Here is a 17,796-nt window from a genome sequence, read left to right as displayed (position 1 = left end):
CATATTCGAATAGGGAACTTTTTTCATATTCGGAATTGAAAACACCGTGACTTTTCGGAATAAATATTTTTTCGCTTTTGGAATAAAGAACCCATATTTTCATATTGGAATAGAGAAACCATTTTCATATTGGAATAGAGAAACCATTTTCATATTCAGAATAGAGAACCTTTTCTGTTTTCAGAATTGAGAACCTTCGCAATAGAGAACCTTTTAATTTTCAGAATAGTGAACATTGAATAGCAAACATTCAGAATACCGAACCTTGGGAATAGCGAACTTCGCCCGGCAGCTACATTATCTGGCTACACAGTACAGGATCATTTAAATGACCATATGAACAACACTTGTTCTGTAAGAGTCTGATGGCATCTTGTACTCATACATTTTTTGACTTATCAGATGTCCATGATCATACACATATGTCTTGTGCTCTATGTATGGATGCATTTAGATTGCCACAACTTTGTTGATAACATTATGGTTCTTCTAGTTCTCTGCCTGGAGAAATCCTTTGTCCTTCTCTGCACATTGTGCCAAATTGAAGATATGCACAGGCATTGTGGAGCCTTAGGTTGACATTGGTTCTCTGCAAGAAAATAAAGACCAAACAGTAAACATTTATGCAGTTGATGGAATCTCAAGCAAGGTTTGTTTCAAAATTTTTTGTACCCTTTCAATAGTGAACTTTTCCTTTGAGGGGTATAACACATTTCCCAGGGGGTATTGTTTATTCTGTTTTGGAAGAACTTAAACACTGTGTGCCTCAATTTTTGGTGTTATACCTTTATGCAAGCAATTTCACTGAACAAAGCATAATTATGATATCATAATCAATAATAAAGTATTTAAAATGTCTTTGTCTTTTGGGGTCTCGAATGATTTCTAAAATTTCAGACTCCCATGAGGAGGGTTCTTAGTGGGTACAGGGATATGCAGCAGATTCAGGATGCAATTTCAGCCATTTTGGTTTATTGATGACCCTCAATTTCTTGAAAAGAAATTTTTTTTTTAAACATTTACAAAAAAAATGTCAACAAAACAGTCAATTGTTTGTTGTTACCATAAGAAGAGGATGCTACTGTCCATTCAGTTAGCTTAGATTATTGGATTTTTTTTAAAGATATTTTAAGGGGGTACTACACCCATGTGGTAAACTTTTGACTATTTTTGCATTTTTCTCAAAAAATAATTACACACTGGTAACAAAAGTTATGTATATTATTGGGGCAAGGAATCCAATTACTACACTGAAATTTCAGTGACTCAAGACAAGCGGTTCAGTATATATGATAGGAAGCGAGGTACATCCTAGCTGTACCTTATTTCTGGTCATAAATAACAAACCGCTTGTCTTGGGTCACTGAAATTCCAGTGTAGTAATTGGATTCCTTGCCCCTATAATATACATAACTTTATTACCACCGTGTTATTAGTTTTTGAGAAAATGCAAAAGAGATACTAAATTTATCAAGGGGTGTAGTACTTTAAAAATTACAAAATTGTGGTCAAAACCATCAAAGAAAAGTGTTGGCACACCTTAGACCCAGCATGGTTTATACTTTTCAAATTCCAAAGTTCAATTTGAAAACCCTTATAAAATGCAGTAGAACGTCAAGTACTATAAACTTTTTTGAATCAATCAATTTAGAACAATGGGGAATAATGTTACAATTATAATAAATAGATGCGCTGAGATAGTATTCATTCAACTATCCGTATCAGGGTGTATTATCTGGCAAAATAGCAATATTTGCTAGTAATTGGGTGAAACTCACTGTTGAAACATTAGTTTATTATAAAAATGTGAACATGAACTAAGATTTTCAGAACATAGGCCTGGCTTACATAAATGCATTCCTTGCATACTGATACACTTATATAGCCTCACATAATTTCATACAACAAAACCTGGTGGACCATCATCACATATACACCCTATCCAATAACCGGCACGGTATAACAATTGAAAGGGCAGCCAAGACAGTTCTAAGTGTCAGAGTGACATGTCCCTAGTTCGAACTACAACCATTCATACATATCACCTGTTTTTTAACTTTCATTGTATTATCATCAAAATTAAACCTTTGAGGCCTCTTGGGTGAATTTTTTTTAAATTCAAGTCTATGCCCTCCCTTAGTTAAGAATGGACCATCCCATACGATTTGTGAAAAGGTTGCAAACCCTTTTGGTGGACCCAGGGACGTGCCTAAAATGAGGCAAAATTGAAAATAAATAGGGTTTTAAATTGAACTTTGGAATTTGTAAAGTATAAATCACCTTGGGTCTAAGGGTAAGCTAGCACTTTTCTTTGATGACTTTTACCACAATTTCCTGTTTCTTTTTCAAATATCTTAAGGTGGAATCTCCCTGGTTGTGGGCAAAAATTATCTTATTTTTGAGTAAAGAACTGAGTCAGAACACATGATTGCATGTTGACTTTACAAATTGGAATTAAGGAAAAAATCCCTTTCTTCTGCTTTTTGTTTGAAAACAATCGGAGCTTCCATTCAAAAGTTATATTCAAAAATGTAACTTTTGCGAGGCAAATTTTAAAAATTAATTCTAATGTATTTTATTGTTTTTCTCAAACTGCGATATTTAACGTTTTTCCCTTTAAAAAACCATATCTAAAAAAATAATCATTATTATAATTATTTGTGATAATTCAAGTGTTTCGTTTCCAAATCAAAATTATAATAAAGCAGTGTTTCAAAAATATAGAAAATTCTAAAAACAGTGTTTCTCGACTAAAATTCACAAAATTGCTGATATCTCGAAAACTTTTTTTCGCGAACGCATGTCCACACTGTGTGTTGCTGATTCGCAGGGCTATAAATTGAACTAGAAGTTTTTAATTCCAAGCTTGGGAACTATGTTGTTGCTATGGCAGCATCAAAATAGTATACAGCAATAATTATTAAAATTTGAATTTGACCTTTGACCGCCCGGTAGACCCCCAAGACATCACATGATTATCATAATTCTAGTTCAAATTCCAGTCCTGTCTATGAAGAACACATTCCAAACATTTCATTTCTATTGATAAAACACTTTTTGAGATATCATGTTCCAAAGGTCTCTACCTTTGAAATTTGTTTAAGATATACATGCCACCTAGTTATGGGAAGTTTCATTCACTAAGTTTATACCTGCACAAGCTTTAGATTCCAGATCACCCAAACTGGGGGGATTCCACCTTAAAAACATAATCCAATGTAATTGAATGTGCAGAGTTGAATAATAAAGTCTCAGACACTATCTGCTGTGTGAGTTTCAACAGCATCTAGTTAGTCTGGTTTGCTTTTAAGTATCAATTTGGAGACTATTTTAGCACCAAAGCATGCAGTGCAATCATTGGATTCATTCACGGCTGTTTCGTCAGTGAAATAACGACTCAAACAAGTCGAAATACAAACTTTGACCAATCAAAAAATATGCAATGTGCAGGTGCCCTTGGTCTCACTAGCTCACTTAGACCAGATCGTATTAAGACCTGTACCATTGCCATGGAAAGCTCATAAATAATTTCAAGTGTATGTAATATTGTATGTTCATGTATTAAGGGTCCCCTGAAGATGAAAACATTCTGCCTATAAACTATATAACTTTTCCAAATAATAAGTTTTTTCTTAATATCTCTAAAACAGTTTTGATGGAGTTGGGCCCTTTTTTCACTCAGGTATTCAATTATTAATTCTGAAGCTATAGGCATATTTATAACAGCTGCGATACTTTTTTGTGCAGACTTTACAATAGGAATAGACTAGCGGCAGCAGCAACTGAGGCCCCAATCGTCTGATATCCCCTTTCATGCCAGAGAAGTCACATTGTGTGGATTAATACCACTGCATGGCTATCTGAATCAACCACTGAAGCCCAATGATTGATTGATAGCAAATTCATCATAGTCTATCAAGAAGGACCACACTATTGTTATAATAAAAATAGTGTGATCTCTCTTAAAATAGTGTGGTCCTTCTGGATAGACTAGGATGAAATGGCTGTCAATCAAGAACTGGGCTTTGACAGTGGTTGATAGACAGCCACGCGGTGGTATAAATCCTGGTTTTAGACAGACTTGATGTTTGTCAATCAGAAAAGACATAATATGAAACTTTTGTAATGAGGTTGTTACCAGATGGTTTGCTTGGTGAGGGAGGAGCACAAACAGGCTGGGACCGAGAATAAATGTGATCACACCATTACAATCTCACTCCCTTCCCTAGCGTACTGAAAAGGAACTCATATTAACACATTCATTTAAAATCTTACCTCCATATTTATTTTATGTCTCATGCATGCATAGATATTCAACAACATCATGTTTCAACCTTTTGATCAGTGCTGCTTTCTGTTGGAATTCCAGCTATCTTGGTGCTTTCTTGTATTCACGGTCTGATTATGTCCATCTCCCTTGCATGTGATGTCTTGATTCAAACTTCTTCAGCTCTTCATCAAAGCTGTCAACTACAATGCTGGAAGGAATTTAAAATTAACAGCATCATTGGAACCACTGAATATTCCACTGTCCATAGGTCTTGTTTCTTAAAACCAGTATTGTTTCTTATGATATTAACTTTATAAGAAAAAAAAAAAATTATTGGCAAATTTTTAAATACTAGCTGTCACCCGTGCTTAACCATCTTTCGCGGTCACCACAAATAACAGTTGTTTTTAAATGCACTTTGCTTTTGGGTGTGTAAATATTCTAATTGTGAGATTTTCATTTACCACGTTTACAAATATATTATAATAACAAGGTGGATTGTTTTAATTTAAAAGTACAACTGTTATTCACATTTCCTCACAGCACTATCAATGATAGCTCAATGATATACATGAAGTTACACAGTTGCAATGCATGTATAATGCTGATCACATACATGTATATGCCATAAAGCAGGGTCGACTTAGTACACATTCGTTGTCTTGAATTGGTAATTGGATCATGATTGAAGCAAGTTATATTGCCACCATACCATCATCAGATACAACCCTATTCTACATATCATCGCAAAAGCTCTTTCCCTGAAATACCATATTTCCTTGAATAGTCACTCCCAAAAGGGGGGGGGATTTAATTATTATAGAGGTCATTTTTAAAACGATAATTCCTGTTAAAATCATTAGGTAAGGGACGCACCATTTGATACTCAGGGGGGGTAGGGCAGCGAAGTTTTGTTTTTTTAATTTCATGCATTATACACAGTTTTTTTTAGTGTTGTTGGGGAAAGTTTTTTTTTTTTTGCTCATGTAGTGGGTGAAGTTTTTTTTTGTTGAAAAACTTCCTACCCTAAGCTTGAAACTCATGCCGAAATGACAAACTATGAACTTAGGAACGATGACTTCCGGTTCACTTCCGGGTTTACAAGCAGATATTCGCCAATTACCGACGCCATTAGTGACCATGTGTGCACCTTGGAAAGCTTACTACACAAGATAGCATGGAAATATCAGCATTTTTTAAACATCTTGGTGAAAAAAATGGTGGGGTGTTTAATAGAAGGGGTGATTTTTTTTTTTGAATTCTCAAAATGGATTGCCAAAAATTGTTTTTACCCTTTTCATGTGACACTAACAACATATTCCCCCTTTCAACATGAAAAAAAAAAATCTTCGCCTCCTCCCCTTTTACATATCAGGTTTTTGGAAACTCAAATTATGTGATGGCTAACATTCCGCATATGTGAACATTTTCATACTGTTTTTTTACACATTTTTAAGGGCCTTTCCCAACTTTGCCCAGGTTTACTTGCAGGAGCAGGTCTCATTAAATTTGTTTTTATATATATACAGTTTACAAGGCCATAGACAATTTAACTGGACAAATTATAATTTGTGCACAGTACCCTGTACATTGTTGTCATCGTCTGTATATAACTGGAATCCAGGTAATATACAAATATACTTCAGGTTGGTCTGAACCATGGCATTTTAAAAAAATGACAAATTCCAGTTTTCTTGAATTCTATATTCATTAGTCTGTGTGCGGTACTTAAACTTTTTAAACAAATTTCTATCATTTTAAATATGGTATTTCACCCTTTTCCATCTGAAATCGTCCACATGGTCAATGGCGGGAAATCTTGCCATTTTTTAAAATTTCCATCAAAAAACAAAAATATACACAACATAGTCTAAATTAGGCTGAAGCTGTCAGATTTCAACGAATATTTCTTAAACTTAGTCAAAATTCAAAAAAATAAATTTAACGGATCCTAGATTTTCATACCTAGATTTTGAAAATCAAAAAGAAAAAAATTTTTACTGAAAAAAATAATTAGTTACGGGTCAAAATCACGGTTTTTGATGATTTTCTCCAAAATTGAGCATTTTATAAATTAATCTGACGTCACCACTGGATTTGTAAGCTAATTTCCATTCGAAATATGTATACTTTTATGCACTTTAGATCAACAATTTAGAAGTTGAAAGGCTAAAATGTTTCCATAATTCCATGGTTCAGACCAACCTTAAATAGTACTACATGTACCAGATATATGCACTGCACATGCATGCGTGCCACATGATGTGATAACACAATCACCATTTGAGATAGCATGCTTTCATTGGCTGGGCCAGCAAAACACCCATAGCTACCGGTCAGCTACCAGTAGCCGACCTAGTGCTTGGCATGAGAGGGTCGGGTCCGAACCCTGACCCAAAACAAACTCTTTAATCATTCCAGATTCCAAAAGCCATTGGGGCTCAAATATCCAATTAAAGCTGTACATTTGTGAAGATTATCATTCATCCAAGTAGTAAACAATAATAATATTTGTATTAGTCTCGTCAATTGGACTTTCAATTTTTGAGTGGGAAATTTCATGTTCAATTAGCCCTACCGACTTTAGGCTTCATTGAACTGTGAAGTGGATGCTTTCGTATCACAGGCTTAATACATTTGAATTCAACCTGATAGATATCTTCTTGATCGCTAAACTGTATAGGCTCCTGCAAAGTTATGGACGTAGGCCACTCCGTCCTCCGTTTCACATAAATTTGCTCATACCAATTACCATCTGCTTTCTCTGTTCAAGATTTATGTCCTTGTTGTCAAAAGACTGTTTGCATAGTCTCCACAACCAGTGCTGGCTCGTCTATGCTGGTACATGCATTCTGCAAACTTGGCAGGAGCTCATGCCAATAGTCAATACTTGGCGGAAGCCTACAGTCCAGCGATCAAAAGATATCTCTCAGATTGAACTCCAATGTGACCAGTGATACAACAACATCTGAACTTTTACTGGCAGATGATCAGAAGGGCTAATGATGCGTACAGGGATGAACATGAAAATTTCCCACTCAAAAATATTAAGTCCAGTTGACTAGATTATACCAGTAATATAAATATTATTATTTCATAAAAGTAAAAAGCTGTCTTCAATGAATCAAAATGTATGAGTATTATCTCATTTTACATCATATAACAACTTTGTCAAAGTACTTGTCATGAAGACAGAAACTTTTACCATACCTTACCTTCTTTTTCAGCAGCACCTTTAAAGACCCTTTTCTCCTTTGTTTTATCTCCAAATCAAATACTTCACTAATCACTGCACTCCGCTGACAGCCCTGATCAGAATCCCCAGTTGCACTATTGTCACTCATTGTGATGAATTATCTGTAAAACAACCAAGCAAGCAAACAAACGAAAATACTCATTAAAGGTCCATCAGAATACCAAATACCCTCTAAAAGGGGAGCATGATCACAAACCGGAAGAATGAACACACAATGGTTTTGCACATGTTATGTGATTTTCAGTATTAATTAAAAACCTATAATATTAGCAGGGTGCACTACTGTACCTTGATGAATTTAGATGTTTTAAATATCTTTTGAGGCATAGTAAAAAAAAAGCAACACAAAAAAATACTAAAATTGTCCCTCATGGAACAAATGGAATGTCCAGCATAAATGTATGAACCTCTGGCTCAGCATGCCTCTTGCCTACATGTACAAGGGCACCCTCTTTTGTGCCCTACACCCCATGGGGGTCCCTGGGTATTGATCAGTATTCAGTAGGTATCTATCATAATTATGTGAAAAAAAAATTCATGAAAAATTATTATTTTCAAGACTACTGTACATATGTAACATGAATATGGTCTCTCTAAGACAAGCAAATTTGAGAAAAAAGGTATTGCTCAATTATAGATCATGCATATTAAAGGTCCTATGGAAACTTTCTGACCTTGTCAGTTTCAAGTAACAGTTTTCAAGCAGTGTAATAAAGGATCAATTGGACCAATCGTCAACATTGTTAGAATAATTTCACCACACAAAAACATCGGGTGAAATATTTGCAAAGCTCCATTCTGAAAGTAATGATATCATGTAATTAACCAATCAGAGGCCATGTTAGATTGGCAGGTAGTGTTCAGGGGGTTACTAACTGGTTTAGAGTCCATAAAATTGATACTTTACTTACTAGTTAGGGAATAAGATAATGCCAGTGACATTTGCCATACTTGTTGAGTGCATTTTCGTCCATGCTCAAGGATGATACGTTATACCCCTTGACAATGTTAAGTGTCCCCTACCCCAGCCCTGCACACACTACATGTAGTAAAGAACCCCTTCCCTGCCAGCGCAAACATTGATTAACCTGATATGTGTTTCGACTAGGTGATATGAACAAAATTATGGTAGTTTGAAGGTGGTAGACCTGGGAATAAATGAAAGTAGCATGTGACTCTATACTACCGTAAACATTTAAAAAACATTAATTAGCTAATTAGAAAAATTCATTAGCCGATAAGGTCATATTTTCAAAAAAATTTGGAGCCTCAACCTAACATCTTATAAAGCTCATTTAGGTATCAAATTGCAGCTCTATCGACAGAGATCTGTTATAAACTTCTTTATGCAGACTTCTAAGGAGGGGTTAGGTTATTCACTTTCTGTGAAAAACCAAAATCTGGAATGATCAAATATTGCTCAATTATCAGAATTTGTCATTTTAGTGAATACAATCTACTTTTACATTTTTCAATTGAGGTTTAAAATACAGATCACAGATTAAAGTACAATCATGCAAAGTTTCAAGTTCATAGGGGATGTAGTTTTGACTCTCACATTTTATGGAGATCATAAACTCATGAAAAATGAAATGATAGAAAATTTGCATTGAAAGTAATTAGTTTAAATTCCTTGATTAAAAAACACAGAAAATCATGATTTTCACTTCAAAATTAGTCTTTTTGAGAGATACATGTAGTACCGTAACATCATTTGGGACATCTGTCAAAAACATGTGTTTGGTTCAGCATTGGTTCTGATAATCTAATGTTAATTTATAAATTTGGTCAACAAGGCTTGGCAAAAGCAATAAAATACATAAGAAATTGAATATGTACACATTTTCTATGGGAAAGCAATTTGGATTCAAAATTGTGGTCATTAGCAAAATAATGTTTGATAAGTTCTAATGTTTGAATGGAAAGTCAGATTTCAGTCAAATAAAAAGCAAAACACAGTTTTGTTTTTTAATGACAGAAAAAAAGAAAAAATGCTGTTTTTACCACCCAATCCCAGGTCTACCACACGGAAGTTGTATTAGAGTCACAATCACACGGTAGCTGTGAGCAGCAAGTTTTAAAAATAATCGACTGATAAAGAAGACTAAACAGATGCTCCCGCCAAACTATATTTACACGGAGTTATATTGTTAACTTTCTATGATATTTTATGCAATTTTGAGTCCCATTCACCAAAAAATCCAAGTTTTTCACATTATTCTTAATTGTTCTTTCTGGACGATGCATCCATTCATATAATAAATGCTGTGCATCGACACAGCAATTTACATCAGTGTCCCGTGGCTAAATGGTTAGGCGTTCGACTCGGATACACTGACCCAAGTTCGATATCCGATGACCAAGTGAATTTTTTCAATATTTTATTAAACAATTTATTGTCATCAATCATGGATAACATAATTTTAATCATCCAGTGGTATTGTGATATTATTTTTTATCAAATCAAGATATTTGATTATCAGGGAAATTGTTTATTATATTTTTTTTTAATCTGTCCTACCACGGACGACCCTGGCAATTCACATGATAATAGGACAATAAAACATGTGATATGCATGAATGGTTGTTGAATCAATCTAGAGACTTATCCCTCTGTCATATTCAGCTATTGTAGAACTGTATTTCAACATATTCCAACATGACTGTCATTTCAATTGTTATACAATTGCATACACTCTATAGGTGTGAAAATTGTGTAGTATGGGAGGCCAGCAAGGAAAAACATATCCAAAAAAGAGAAAAACAAATATGGAATGCCATTAAAGTCATACATAACATTATAGACAAGTTATCAAAGGCGGCAAAAATATCCATAGGCCTATTGAAAGGAGGACGTCTATGTGCATTGGTTCAACTCGCTACTTGAGACCATGAGAAGGCATGCCGAGAGTGAGGATGTAGTCCACAGTGCAAGAAATATTATGCCTATAAAAGGTTCATTTATTTTAATTTGGGGATCACATTTATCATGTCCATTGCAGGTTACATTAACTTACGCCTAATAAGCTCTATAGACATTTTGGAATATATGCTGTAATGGGGAGAAGATTCAACTGTGGCCCTATTTTTAGGGACTTTGTGGTTGTATGGGGGACTTTTATTCTTTTCAATGAATGGGCTTAATCCGATGATGCCTTCAGCAACTTACTTAAACCTCCAATGGTCACAAAATGCAAAGATTTCATGCAACACTGAAGTTGCACACAATCAAGTCAAAACTCTATGCATAAAATGAACCACGAAATTACCTGTAATTACTGACAACAACTTCCCTTACTCCCAACATGTACATTACGTTTGAACACACACATATTTTTCATTTCATATTCCTTCTTTTGTCTCAAAAAGTTTTGGGTATAAGGCAGTGGGCTGACAAAGCTTACCTTAACATCTGTAGATAGAATGGTGTGCCAGCAGTGATCTTTTAATATACCTGTAAATAACATTGGAAATATTTTAAAAGATTAGTTTGCCTTCAACATTGTTTAAAACATTTAGACAGTGGCCTCTATTCATCAGTAAAAACTGTCCTCAAATGAAAATTCTTATGATTCAAATTAATCACTTTAATGGGTTGAGTTTATAACCATTTTGGTTGGAAACAACCATCCTTAGAAATCAATGAAAGTTAAAATATAAATAAATTGAGTTTACAACCCTGTTTATTGATGGTGGTATAATGGTACCCTCCAACAATCTTGGTTGGACAACCATCCTAAGAAATCAATGTAAATGAATTGTTTCAGATGTCCAATGTTTAATATTTATAATTACTTGTTACTCGAGAAATTGTACAAACTGCACTTGTACTGAGATGTTGATGCATCGATTGCACTCCCCCTTCGGGGCTCATCATGCATTAGACATTTCAGTACTCGTGCATTCATTTGTACAGTTCCACTTCCAACAAGTGATACATGTTTAAAACCTATAAATACAACCCTGTTTATATTGGTAATGGTATTCCACAACCATTTTGGTTGGATACAACCATCCTAAGAAATCAATGTAAATGAAGTGATTTCAGGTTGCAATACTTAATATTTCCTTCGAAACTGAGTTTACAACCCTGTGGTATTGTACAACAGTACAACCATCTTGGTTGGATACAGCCATCTTTAAAAATCAATTAACAAAATTTTGTTGAAAATAGCCACTTGCACCTGTAGGGAAATTTTTGGGAACATGTACATTTTGAAAGAAATGGCTAATTTTGCTTGAGGGATATGCGTAGAGTTTTGACATCACAGATAAGAACACCTCTTGTGCAAGCTTAGTTTCTACTTGTAGGTTGTCAGATCATTTTTTGTGAGTGAAATAGCAGAGAGCTAGTACAGTACCTTGACTATAGAAAAAAAAAACCTCTAGATATTTAGCTGGAATTTAGATCAAACTAAAGCAGGACTGTCAACAAATTTCCAGATTGCTTGACATGAGATATTGTTGAACAGGCGTACGGGACTGAAATATTGTTTGGCGACTAAAAAGTGTGCTGTAAAGTGTGCTGAGGCTTGTGGATCAACATCTAGGCGTTGTGCCTGTGCGTAGCGCACTATCACTGCGCATATTTTACTGTTGGTGTGTGAGTGTGAGCATGATAGAAAGTGGGAGAAAGTGTCTAAATGTGTAAAAATGTGTGAGACTCATGCATGATGCCAAAAAGGTCATTGCATCTACCAAATCTTAGGGCTCATATTGAAATTCCCTTACACAGGAAGGTGTGCGCCATCCTGCAGCTTTCCTGTGCTAGCCTTCTTTTGTTAAAATCCTGGGCAGGGTGTATCACTGATGCATATAATCCATCCGTTTTATGACCGAGCTTTCCCGAGGCCGCAGCGCTTTAATAAAATAGCGAGGGAATCCTGCCTTCTTTCTGTGTGAAAACATGGTACCCGGTAGGGTATTTCAATATCAGCCCTTATTATAATATTCTTAGGAAATACATTGCAGGATGGTCAATGAGAAAATATGATTCATTTTATGATATATCAAAAACTCTTCAACAATGAGAAAAATTTGGGGGATGATGCTGTTGATAGGATTACAGACCTTTAATGATGAAATTTGGATGAAAATTATTTTGAATGAGTTCAAGTTCTTTGCCTTTTTTTTTAACAGTCCAAAATTTTGTTGAAGTGCAATTAACAACATTTTTGATGTAATCGCCTGTCATGATCGGCTGTGTTTAACCTCGGGGATGATCGGTATGACTTGGAAATTAGCCCAATTTTGCCTCAATCTAGCCGAAATTCAGGGGGAAATTGGTAAAAATTACTTGGAAAGATTGCGAATAGGGTGCAACTCGACTAGTCTTTTATTACAAGACTGCTCTACCCCAACCATAGCCCCTAACCGAAACTCTGTAAACGTGGACTGGACTCAAGTCTAGCAAGTTGCACCTATTCGATAATTGTACCAATTACTTCATGATTTGGGTTAAATTCTGCCAAAAATTGTAAATTTTGGTACCAGTACATACTAAATACATACTAAATACATAATGCCTATTGATAGGTTCATTTTCAAATTCTCAGTGGCACATCCGTTCCAAAACCAAATACCCAAAGCTCCACCCCCCCCCCCGCGGTTCGGTTTTTGCCATTACCAGTGGCAAAAACCAGTGGCAAAAACTCACATCATATAGTCACTCAAATTAAGTCAAATATTAAAAAAAAAATACCAGAAAACTCATATACACACAACTTTTAATGACAACTTTTTAATCTGATATATATGCCACATTTCGATTAAATGCACTTAAGCAATGAAAATGCATGCCATTCATTTCTTAAGGGGGTACTACACCCCTGGCCAATTTTGTGCCTATTTTTGCATTATTCTCAAAAACTATAGCGCCTTGGTGACAAGTAAGATATATGTATATTGTAGGGCAAGGACTACAACTACTGCACTGAAAATTCAGCAACTCAAGGCGAGTAGTTATTGATTTATTGATCAAATATTGGTTTTCCCTCATTTTTGACTGTAACTCCACAACTGTTGCTTGTGTTGAGATAAAATTTCCAGTGCAGTAGTTGTAGTCCTTGCCCCAATAATATCTTACTTGTCACCAATGCGCTATAATTTTTGAGAAAAATGCAAAAATAGGCACAAAATTGGGCAGGGGGGTGTAGTACCCCTTAATATGTTCTTTTAGAATAACAAAATCTGGCCTTGTAACACTCAGGTAGACATGATCACAAAATTTTCAAGTCTACTGGTTTTTTCACATGGAAATTGTTTTGTTTAAAAAGGTGATTATTTAACTTTTAAAAAAATGAGGGGTCGATCAACCATGTCTGTAGCTCAAATATTTGAAACAAAGTTATGAGCAAATGTCTGTTTTTAAGATTTTTCATTAAATCTGCGGCCATCATTGACAATGCCCTACAATGACTTACTGCACTTAACTATCACTGCATAGTGACTTCTGAATCAAAGATAAAGTAGGCCTACGTACTGGTCAGCACTTTTTAGACTACGTCTCCAAGTTTCTGTTGTCCAAATTTCAAAATTTTGAATTTTACTATGGGGATTACACAGTTAAGCCATTTACTGTGGTTGCAACTTTATGAGCTTTTTGAGTTGAGCGTCGCCCTCTATATAAGCAATGTGAACATACCTACTCAGGAAACGATTTTTGTAACTTAATAATTTGTTTCGAGATTTTATAGTTTTTTTTGGCTTTAGCCATTTTTGGCAAGCGGTTATCTGCGTTTAAAACCGTGGTTTTTCACATGTCAATGTATTTATGCATGTGAGATTATGATTTATATGACAACGTCAACATATAGTACAAGGAACAAATCGATGTCCTCATTCACAAACTGATACTATCTGTCCATCGTATAAGGCTATTACCGTACGATAATGTGCTGAAGGAATATTACACAGCGGGTCACAGTCAAGAATAGGCTCCATCATTTTTTTGTTCTGATCCCTCCCAGTCTCCCAAAACATCAAAACATCAATTTAAGCGTTGTACATTTACTTACTTAAGACTGTCCTTTTTCATATAACACAGACAAAGTAGGGCAAAGCTACCTAGAAATGGTCAAATTTTGGCAAGAAATATCTCTGTGTAATCCTATGTAAGTCCCATATCACATCGTTATCGGCGATCGTGATTTTTTTCTTTCTGAAGTTTGGCTGGTACCCACTAGCGTCATGCACGTGGCGCGGCACAGCTAAAATAATCGACCGAAATCGGGGATCATTAAAACATCAACAAATTTCAAAACACAGAAAGCAGTAAACTATATATGGCGAAGCGGTCCGAATTTTGAGCCATACAAGTTTACGTGGTGAACTAGTCAACATACTACTACCGGTACTACAAGGAAATACGTTGTCCAAGTATATAATCTGATAATTAATGGCGAAAGCGGTCAGATATTTCTTGTCTTGTCTTGTCTTGTAGGTATACTGTCCCACGCCCCAAAGTCGGAGCTAAGTGGACAGGATCGGTGGTAGCGATGAAATTTCTGTGTTTACTTGAGGTAGTGCTTGGTAATTGTTGCCTTGAATAGCTTGTTGCTGGTAATATTTGTCGTTTCTTCCGGTAGTGAGTTCCAGTTTCTAATAGTGAGTGGGATGAATGAGTTCTTGTAGCAGTCTTTGCTGGTTTGAATGGGGATATCGCTCATTCTACAAAATCCGGTGCCAATAGCCTTTTTTCCATTCTTTGGTCCACAAAAACTTTGTCGAGCATTTAGGGCATCAAATATGTTGTTTTTCTGGTAGAACTCAACGAGATCTACACGGACATATATAGTTTTCCATACTTTAAATGCTTTCTTCAGCCTGATTAACCCTTGCAAAGGCTCAAAATCGCTAAAAATGCGTTTCCACAGCTCAAGTGTCACATCTAACCCTAAATATTTTCTTTGAATAAATGCGATTTCTTTACATATTTGTTGTTTTTTAATTAGATAACGCACCATCATATTGTTTATCAACATTATTTTTTAGTGATTAAAATGTCTTTGTGTAATTCTAAAATAAATTGCACTTTCCACCAAAACGCTGTGAGCTACGTTACCCTTTTTAACACACGTTATTGGAAAGAAGTAAAACAGAGGTATCAATGTAATTTGCGGTATTTGAAAGGAAACACTCATAGGTTTTTAAAAATCACAGTAAAAATCGTGATGCTGTAGCATTTTTGGCATAGAAATGTTGTAAACATTGAAATTTCGACCGACCATGTTAAGATTGGTGAACTACGTTACCAGAATTCTATAGTATGCACTTGTATTACATGTACTTCCTAATAATATGTGAAAGCTACCAGTGGTCGAACCCCATTTATATTAGAATTAACCGACATAACGTTCTAACGTTCGCAAATCACATTAAAACATTAAAACCAGTGAACTACGTTACTGTGAGCTACGTTACACACTCATTTATGCATCTTCAAAACTTCTATGAAATGGTGAAATCTGTTTTACATTTCACTCAAGTGATCTTTAATTTGCTTTTTATGACCTTGGATTGAGTAAAAACAGCCCATTTTATAGTCGGTAACGTAGCTAACATTACATTGAGTTTTAATGTTAAAAAACATCATGACATCCTGAAAGAAAAATATGCAAGTGGTGTTGGCCATTTTTTACATCTGAAAGTAGTGATACATTTACTTTTAAAAAACACAAAAAGCAGGTTTTTTTGAACAACTTTTATTTTTTCAATTTTTTTTGTGGATTGGCACCGGATTTTGTAGAATGAGCGATATAGCAGTTCTTATGAGAATGACGAGATATAGCCTACGCTTGACCGGGTGCAGCAGGTTTTGTATCGGGATTGCTAGGAGACCCTCCCGTACCTTATGAATATTTTAAACCATATTATGCATTATGTTTAGTTTACCAACTTTACTCAAACTTATAAATTGTTAAGCTTACCTGTAATTCACCTCATCACCGCAGGCATGCAGCATGATTGTTGTACTGTACATGTATGCTCCGCCACTGACACTTGTTACAAGGGTTGCCACATAAATTCGCCGGTCAGATAGTAACTAGTTGACAAGTCGCCCAATTTTCTACTAAACATTTTCAAAGATCGACTTTGGAAAATTAGTTTTTGTTGTTGCTGTTGTTGTTTTTGATTTCTATGGGAGAAAAACTACAGATACTGGAACACATAAACCAAAAGTGCAAAAAGACTGACCAATATTACAAGGAAAATTTCAAAAGTCGCCCAATTAGGCTTCTAAAATAAATGATGACGGATTATCAAACCCTGCCGATGCTTTATCAACCGCATATTGTATGCTCCTCATTAATATTCATTTCATTACGTCATCTCTGCTCAGAACTGGTAATAAAATACAACAATAATAAAACTGTAATGAAATAGTTTATCGTAAATAAATTAAGGGGGCTCGCATTTCCTTCGGAAGGGGGTGGGTCCCAAATATACTGGGGGTCATAGAATTTTTAGACCAAAAATAAGGGGGGGTTATAATTTTTTAACACCCAAAAATAAATAGGGGGGTTATAGAATTATTATTAAGGGCTGGTGACTCAAAATTTCTGCGCACAGACTTTAACTTCAAAATCATAATGTGCATACAATCTATAGCTATATAAAATGCAAAATTTTTACGCACTTCACGCGCCTTCTTTTACACTTTCTTTGCTCTTAACTTTTGGCGTGCTCGGTCCTTAGGGGTGGTGCAATAATTATGTGTACCGGGGGTGAATTCTCAAAATGGTCTGCCAAAAAACGCTTGCCCCCCCCCCCTTTGGCCGTGCCAAAAAACCTTTCCCCCCCCCCCCCCTTCCGACGTGCCCCCCCCCCCTTTGACGTGCCAAAAATCTTTGCCCCCCTTACACATGCAAGATTTTGGGAACCCAAATTTAAAACCTTCATGTCTTAACATATAATGTGAACGCAGCGAGCAGGAAATTTTGCATATTTGAACGTGTTCGTAACATTTTCCTATGCCTTTTAGGGCGTAATATAGAAACGGTGCCCAAAATATCTGTGCCAAAATTGCTTGCCCCCCCTTTCGACCTGCCAAAATCGCTTGATTCCCCCCCCCCTTTCGACCTGCCAAAAATGCTTGCCCCCCTTTTGGCCTGCCAAAAATCTTTGCCCCCCTATAATTCACCCCGGGTACACATAATTATTGCACCACCCCTTAGTTCCGGCAATGAATAATTTGACTTGAGTCTGGCTGGGGGGTATACAATTTTGACCCAAGATAGGGGGTCGTCAAAATTGTCTCCAGTCACCGACA

At 35.7% G+C, this 17,796-nt stretch overlaps 1 long non-coding RNA gene across 2 annotated transcripts; it reads right to left on the bottom strand.

The window, feature by feature from the left end:
* Positions 1-254: 254 nt before the first annotated feature.
* LOC140172767 (uncharacterized) lies at positions 255-16,805 on the bottom strand. 2 transcript variants are annotated; one of them, XR_011861753.1, is made up of 5 exons: positions 16,454-16,805; positions 10,931-10,980; positions 7,486-7,627; positions 4,276-4,478; positions 255-589 (listed from the first exon to the last, which is right to left on the bottom strand). It is a non-coding gene; the product is annotated as an uncharacterized lncRNA (long non-coding RNA). The 2 variants fall into 2 exon arrangements; XR_011861752.1 differs by lacking the exon at positions 16,454-16,805 and having other exon boundaries at positions 10,931-11,056.
* Between the last annotated feature and the right edge of the window lie 991 nt (positions 16,806-17,796).

This window comes from Amphiura filiformis, chromosome 2 (assembly GCF_039555335.1).
Source record: "Amphiura filiformis chromosome 2, Afil_fr2py, whole genome shotgun sequence".
NCBI lineage: Eukaryota > Metazoa > Echinodermata > Ophiuroidea > Amphilepidida > Amphiuridae > Amphiura > Amphiura filiformis.
The sequence above is the reverse complement of the archived record's forward strand: the minus strand, read 5'-3'. Positions and strand labels throughout refer to the sequence as shown.